Genomic DNA, 7,887 nt, shown 5'->3' with positions numbered 1-7,887 from the left:
ACAAGGGTGCTTGGGCACAAGAGAATATGATCCTACCAAGTCTGTTTAGCCAATTTTACGTTAAAGATTAGCTGATTTAATTATTATTAAATAACTACTGATATAAAATTAGGGCGCTCAAATTGATATGCCCAATAAAACTAGTCAAACATTCCAACTAAAAAGAAGTCAAAATAGCTCGGAGTAGAGGAAGTGTTTAAAAAGTGGAGTGTAAAAACATTCTACATCTATTCTAATATATTAAGTATTGTTTTCCTAAAAAATATTTTTCTCTCTAATAACCTTATTACAAATTATTAATTTTTTTTCTCAAACTTTTGTTATTATTTTGTTATATTCAATTACTTTTTTACTTACTTTATTATTTACTAAATTTTCTCTTAAATGTTTTTACAAGACAAATGATTATAAATACTAACATTTAAAAAAACATTAAAAAGTAAATATGTCTTGAAAAATGTTTGTTTTTTTAAAACTAAACTAAACAAAAGTAATTTTTTTAATAACAAACCATGCAAACGATTCAACGGAAATATCAACACAATATTAAACAAAAATAACATATTGCTTGTCATTTAATGAGTTTTAAGAAAAAATGGTTGTATTTTTAGAAGCCCAAATTTGTAATGATATTATATATATATATATATATATATATATATATATATATATATATATATATATATATATATATATATATATATATACTCCTTCCATCCCAAATTAATTTTTTATTTTTGACTTTTGAAGTCTTTATTATTCAGATTTGATCTTAAATATTTTTATTTGTGTTGTATATTACTTGATGAAATTTATAACAATGAAAAAATATTTAAAATAGAATTCATTCATAGATTTTTCATCAGATATTATCTATCAAAAACAAAAATATTTAAAGTCAAAGTTGAAGAATAAAAACTTCAAAAATCAAATATGGACAATTAATTTGGGACGAATGTAGTATATATTAATAAAAATCTAATAAAAACAAATTTATGAGACATATTTGCAAAAATAAAAATAAAAAGAAAATCTGAATATATTGTTTCAAAAAGAAAATATTTGTTTTTTTATATTAAAATTATTGAAATAAATTATTCATATTGCATTAATCATTTATTCTTATTAAAAAAATATATGCCTACATTCGTTCTAATGTAATAAAAAAAATTATATTTTTATTGCAAATATAATATTTTATAGCCAAATATATATAGAAACAAAATAAAATAGTAACATATGAGTTTAATCATTATTGCTGAAAGTATGTTAAAGATAATCTACAAATATTTAAATATAATAACATGATATATAAATAAAACAAAAGAATGCATGCTGTAAATAAATAAAATAAAGAGTGGTGATATAAACATTCTACTCTAACCTAATTAACACTAGTCTATAGGAGATATAAATAAACAAAATAAAGACTGGTAATATAAACACTCTACTCTAACCTAATTAACACTAGTCTATAGGATATTATCATTTGACTAACTTTTTATTTAACTTTATTATTTAATCATTATACTAACTTTGTTATTTAATTACTAGATAATGATTCTTTAAATTCTTTTTAAACTTGATTATCATTTGATTTTATTTAATTAAAACTTACTAATTTTGTTATTTTGTTTTTTTAACTTTTTTATTAGATAATTGATCATAGATACCAAAATTATTTTGTTATTTTTAAACAACAAATAAAATTATTATTTTATTATAATTATATAGAATATCTACTGATTCATTGTGATTTAGTTAAAAACTAAACATAACCACCAAAATTAGCATATATATATATATATATATATATATATATATATATATATATATATATATATATATATATATATATATAAATAAAGTTAGGTACCCAATGCTTAAAATTACGTAGTTTTGATTGGTGGTTTAATTTAATTGAAAAAAATAACAATTTCCTTAAACACTATTGTTTCCTTATTGAAAAAAAATAACAACTAAAAGTAAAAGTCGATCCCTATTGCTTCCATAATCGCCTGTTACCTTTAGCTAGTTGTGAATTTTTTTCCCGTAGGTTGCCGTCATTCTTGCATCATAGGTTCGTGCTACTTCATTCAATATCTTTTTCTTTATTATAAAATTCAATTCATTGTTAATTAGTTATTGTTATCAATTTGAGTATTTAAGTTCTTGAATATAGTATTCTTAAATTCTCTCGCATGGTTCATCCAATATATATATATATATATATATATATATATATATATATATATATATATATATATATATTGCAAGTGTTTTTTTTATTCTTTTATTAGTTACATAAATCATTATCAAAAGGATTTACTCATAAATTATGTAATTTACACCCTTCTAAATCTTTAACCAATTGATATAAAAATTTTATATTTTTATTGTGATGACGGTATTTAACTATTTAATGTAAAATTTCAGATTCTTAAAAAACGATTACAAAGAAATCGAAATTCATAGGCAAAACAATTTATAGATAAAATTTGGTGTTAATTTTTTGGTGTATCAGATTAGTCGAAAAATTTTGGTGTTAATTTTCTCGTTCAAATTCATAGGCAAAGCAATTCACAATTTACCATTGATTTCACTTTTAAGTATTAATTTTGCATATGTTTTCTAGTTCCGATTGTTTATCAACGAAAATTTTTATTTCATATGTTCTATTATTATCCATGCTGCTTTTGTTTGATCAAATTTAGTATAATTTATTGCTTTTGATATAATGAAAATGTTAGACCATCTCTAAAAAGTTACTGGAATGGCATTAATAGGGTCAAGTTCTTATTGTCTTTTACGTGTGGTTTTGTGCATGTTATGATGTTTGAAACAGAAGCATCTGATCAGGCTATAGAACTGTATATAAATGAAAATGTTGATACAAATGATTTTGTAGAAGCAACATATGAATCTGAAGAACTTAATGATTTCGGAGTGAACATTGAATTTGACGAAGATGATGTTAATGATGAAAGGATACTGGGAAAAGTTTTGATACACCCGATGATGTCTATACATTTTATAATGATTATTCTTTTTTGCATGGCTTTGGAATACGTAGAGATGACACGGTTAAAAATCCTAAAACAAATGAGCCTTTTCGGAAGATATATGTATGCAACAAAGAAGGTTTTAAACAGATGGACAAAAATGCTTCAAGTGAAAATGAGAAAAAACGTCATAGAGATGTTAGAACAGGATGCCAAGCAAAACTTCGAATAACAAGACAAGAGGATGGGAAGTGGTTGGTGGACTCATTTAATGACACACACAATCACGACTTGACCATGACACCTACGAAGGTGATAAAGCATCGATCTCATAGCAATTTCCATCGTTCAATAGAAGGTAAATCTCTTATGGTGCAATTTGGTCAAGCAGGGTTGAAACCTTCTCAAATTAAAAAGGTTGTTAATACAATGAAAACCTCAAATGTAGCTGATGTAACTTCAAAGCAATGTGCTGATGTCTTATCTGAGCATCGAAAACAACATAGAGGAAAGGAGTTCTATGGACTTATAAAACATTTTCAAGATAAAACGTTAGTTGACAGTGACCAATATTTTGCCGTGGATTTGTCTGATGATGGGTATCCTAGAAATATCTTTTGGGCTGATGGTAGATCAAGAGATGCCTATACAAAATTCAAAGATGTTGTTGTGTTTGATGTCACTTATATGACTAACAAATTCAAGATGCCTTTTGCTCCTTTTACTGGGGTGAATCATCATGGACAATCTATACTTTTTGGTGGAGCATTGCTTAAGAACGAAAAGGAAGAGACATTTGAATGGTTATTTGAACATTTCCTCAAATGTATGTTTGGCAAGTATCCGAAGACAATTATTACCGATCAAGACAAAGCTATGGGCAATGCAATAAAAAAGTGTTTCCAAAGACTCGACATCGTTTTTGTTCATGGCATATCAGGAAGCATGAAACCGAGCACCTTCGATCGTATGTTTCCCGTTACAGTGATTTACAAATTGCAACCTCATCACCTGTTTGCTGTTTTCAATTTACTTTTGCATAAATATTATGTGTATTTGTTGGTGTTCATGGTGTTATAGTGAGTTGTTTAGTGTTGCATAAATATTATTTCAAATTGATGTATCTAAGATTTGTATTGTTTTCTTATGAAGATTCAATGGATGATGGAGGGTCTACAACAAACCTGTTAAGTCCAATAAATGATATGGGGGCCGAAACAGGTGTTGGGATTGATAATCCGTCATCACAATTAGTACATGGTATGGATCACACAACTACTCCAAATGAAGATACGACAAGTCAAATTCCTAATGAAAATGAAAGTGTGACAGAAAAAAATAACGAAGTTGGTGAAGATGAAGTACAATTAACGAGAAAATGAAAAAAAAAACATCAAAAGTATGGGATGACTTTGTTGTAGTTACACTCTGAGATGGTACGAAAAAAGCCGAGTGCACTCACTGTAAGTCGAGGTTGGTTGTTACTGGTTCAGGTCCTACATCATCATATAGAAGACACCTAAACAGCTGTATCCCCCATAAACAATGGCAAAAAAACCAACAAAAACTAAATTTTCAGCCTAGTGGGTGTGATGTGGATTCTGTGCCACCATTGATTAGACCGGATACAAAATATGATGAAAACAAGATAAGGGAGGCCATAGCTAATTGGATACTAAGTACTGAGCAACCGTTTTCTACTGTGGAAGATGTCATGTTTGTGAAAATGATGAAGACAGCTACTCCATTGTTTGAGAAAGTAAGCAGAGTTACAATTACATCAGACTGTTTTAAGGTATACGAGCATGAGAAGAAAAGGTTGAAAGCCCTTACAAAAGCTGCCTCTAAAATCAGTTTAACAACTGATTGTTGGAAGTCTTCGCATCAGAAAATTGAGTATATGGTTATTACTGCACACTTTGTAGATCATAATTGGAGGTTTAACAACTTGCTCAATTTTAATATTTAATTATTTATCTTTTTCTTTCTATCATATTTTAATTTATATCTCAACGTTTTTCTACAGATTACAGAAACGTTTATTAAGTTTTGTACATGTTCCTCCTCCTCGTACTGCAGTTGATATTGCTGATGGTATTTACAAGTGTTTGCAAGAGTGGGAAATTAAAGATAAGATTTTCACCATCTCAATTGACAATGCAGCTTATAATGACAAAGCTTTAAGAAGATTGAAAGAAACTTTTTCGCGTGTAAGAAAACTTTCATGTGGTGGTAGATTATTTCATATACGGTGTTGTGCACATATATTGAATCTTCTAGTGAAAGATGGTCTTGCAATAATTGATCATATCATCGGTGATGTTCGTGAGGGTATAAAGTATATTAACAATTTGGAGGGTAGACGTCTAAATTTTTCAAAGGCTGCACATCAAATGCAAATACGTGATCGGAAGTTAATGCTTGATGTTCCAACACGATGGAATTCAACCTATGATATGTTGTGCATGGCTCTAAAGTTCAAAGATGCTTTCCCAAGGTATAATAAAATATACCTTAAAGTTTTTAACACATGTTCATATTCACTAACACCTTAATTGTGGTTTTCTCAGGTATGCAGAGTATGAACCACATTTTCATCACTTGCCAACTGACGAAGATTGGGAAAATGTTCAAAGTGTATGTGAAATTTTGAAGGTTTTTAAGGTTTGTGTTTAATATGCATAATATTTTATAAATAAATGATTTTTTTGTTGACTAAATCCAACGATTATGTTTAGGTGTGCACGAATATCATCTCAGGGAGTGATTATCCTACTGCTAATTTATATCTAATTGAAGTGTTTAGAGTGAAGCAAACTCTTGATAAAGGTTCATTATCTGCAAATGATTTTATTCGTGATATGGTGAAGAAAATGAAGGAAAAGTTTGACAAGTATTTGGGTGAGTGCCACCTTGTAATGGCAATAGCTTCTGTGTTAGATCCACGGTTCAAGATGAAGTTGGTTGAATTTTGTTTTCCAACACTTTATCAAAATTCAGACGAGAACATTAAAGAAGTGAAGAATGCACTTTATGAAATGTATTCAGAGTATTTAGAGATGCATGATACATTAGTTAGGGAATCTGCAGCACATGGAAGCGAACATGAAAGAAATGTTTTAGGGTTGAATGAAGGTACATCACTTGGATCTGGATGGGAGGCGTTTGGAGAGTTCATAAAGACTGTAGATTTGGAGAGACCAGAAAAGTCAGAGCTTGATATGTATTTAGAAGAAGGTGTTTATAGGGAGAAAGGACAAACAAGAATGGAATCATTTAATGCTTTAGAGTGGTGGAATGTGCACAAGTTAAAGTATCGTGTTTTGTCATTGATGGCTAGAGATGCACTTGCAATTCCGATTTCTACTGTTGCATCTGAAGCAACTTTTAGTGCCGGGGGTAGAGTTATTGATCCATATCGAGCTTCATTGGGGTCCGACACTGTACAAATGTTGATTTGCGGAGGAGATTGGATTAGGCAAGTTCATGGAGTTAAGAAAAAATTAAAGGTATATCTGAAATAATCAAAACCACATTATAATTGTTATTTTAATAGTTTAAATTATTGATTTTCAACCTTTTTATTTTGTAGAAAGAGGAGTTTCTTATTGAGGTTTTACTGCCTGAGGTGAACACAAAGTAATTGAAGGTAATTAGATGTGTTAAAAAACAAATTGTTAATCTGAAAAATATTTCAAAAAATGATTCCTTTGTACATTTTGCAGGTTTTGTGTATCGGAGGAGTGAAGCTGCATAAAGGAAGATTTGTCTATTTCTAGTCGTTCAGTAATTAGGAGTTTAACTACTATTTTTGTAATTTGAGTTTTTACTCTTTATGTTTTTATAAATGGTTATATTTTAGACATTAAATCAATGCAAATGGAGAATCTATGAATGTATGTTTTGAAGTTAGAATTTGGATTATTCCCTTGAATATATGATAAAAAATTAAACGAGCCCAAAAACCATAAACGAGCTCGATTCGAGCCTAAGCTCATTTAGGCTCGTGTGACAAACAAAACGAGCCGAGCGCGAGCTTTGAAATTGGGCTCGAAACGAGCCGAGCTCGAGCTCGAGCCAACATACATTTATACGAGTTCGTGCCGAGCTTAGGTATGTTCGGGCTCGGCTCGGCTCATTTACACCCCTAGTGACAGCATTGAACAATTTGAAGCAATATGGGAAGATATGTGTATTAAGTATGAACTGGAAAGCAATTGTTGGATTAGTGACATGTATAACCAACGTATACATTGGGCTAAACCCTTCTTGAAGGATATTTTCTTTGCTGGTATGACCACAACCGGGCGGAGTGAAAGTATCAATTCATTTTTTGATGGTTTTGTTAACTCGAGGACGATGTTGAATGAATTCGTTGTGCAATACGACAAGGCAATTGAGTCACGAAGGGCTACCGAAGAAGATGAAGACTTCAAGACTATGAACTCGAGGCCGGTTCTTTCTTCAGTGCATCCAATCGAAGCAAAAACATGTCAATGTTATACTAGAAAGATGTTTGATACTTTCAAAAAAAGAATGGACCGAAGCTATTACTAATTTGACTCATGAGACTCTAACAAAAACTACAGAAGAAAGCACATATAGAGTTGGGCAATTGGATGTTGATAAAAAATATTGGCGTATTGTTACCTTTCGTTCTTTAAATCAAGTCAGCGTCACATGTTCGTGTTGTATGTATAAGACAAATGGGATTTTATGCAAACATAGCTTATATGTGATGAAGAAGAAGCATGTTCAAGAACTGCCGAGTCACTATATTTTACCGCGATGGACCCTTGAAGCTAGGTACAAACTGGGTAGTGTTAGTATCGGACTCGGAGAAATAAATAATGAAAATGGAGTTAGTGCCTACACATTATTTTGT

This window comes from Lactuca serriola, chromosome 9 (assembly GCF_051521515.1).
Source record: "Lactuca serriola cultivar US96UC23 chromosome 9, Lser_US96UC23_V15, whole genome shotgun sequence".
Classification (NCBI taxonomy): Eukaryota; Viridiplantae; Streptophyta; class Magnoliopsida; order Asterales; family Asteraceae; genus Lactuca; species Lactuca serriola.
This window is presented reverse-complemented; position numbering follows the sequence as displayed.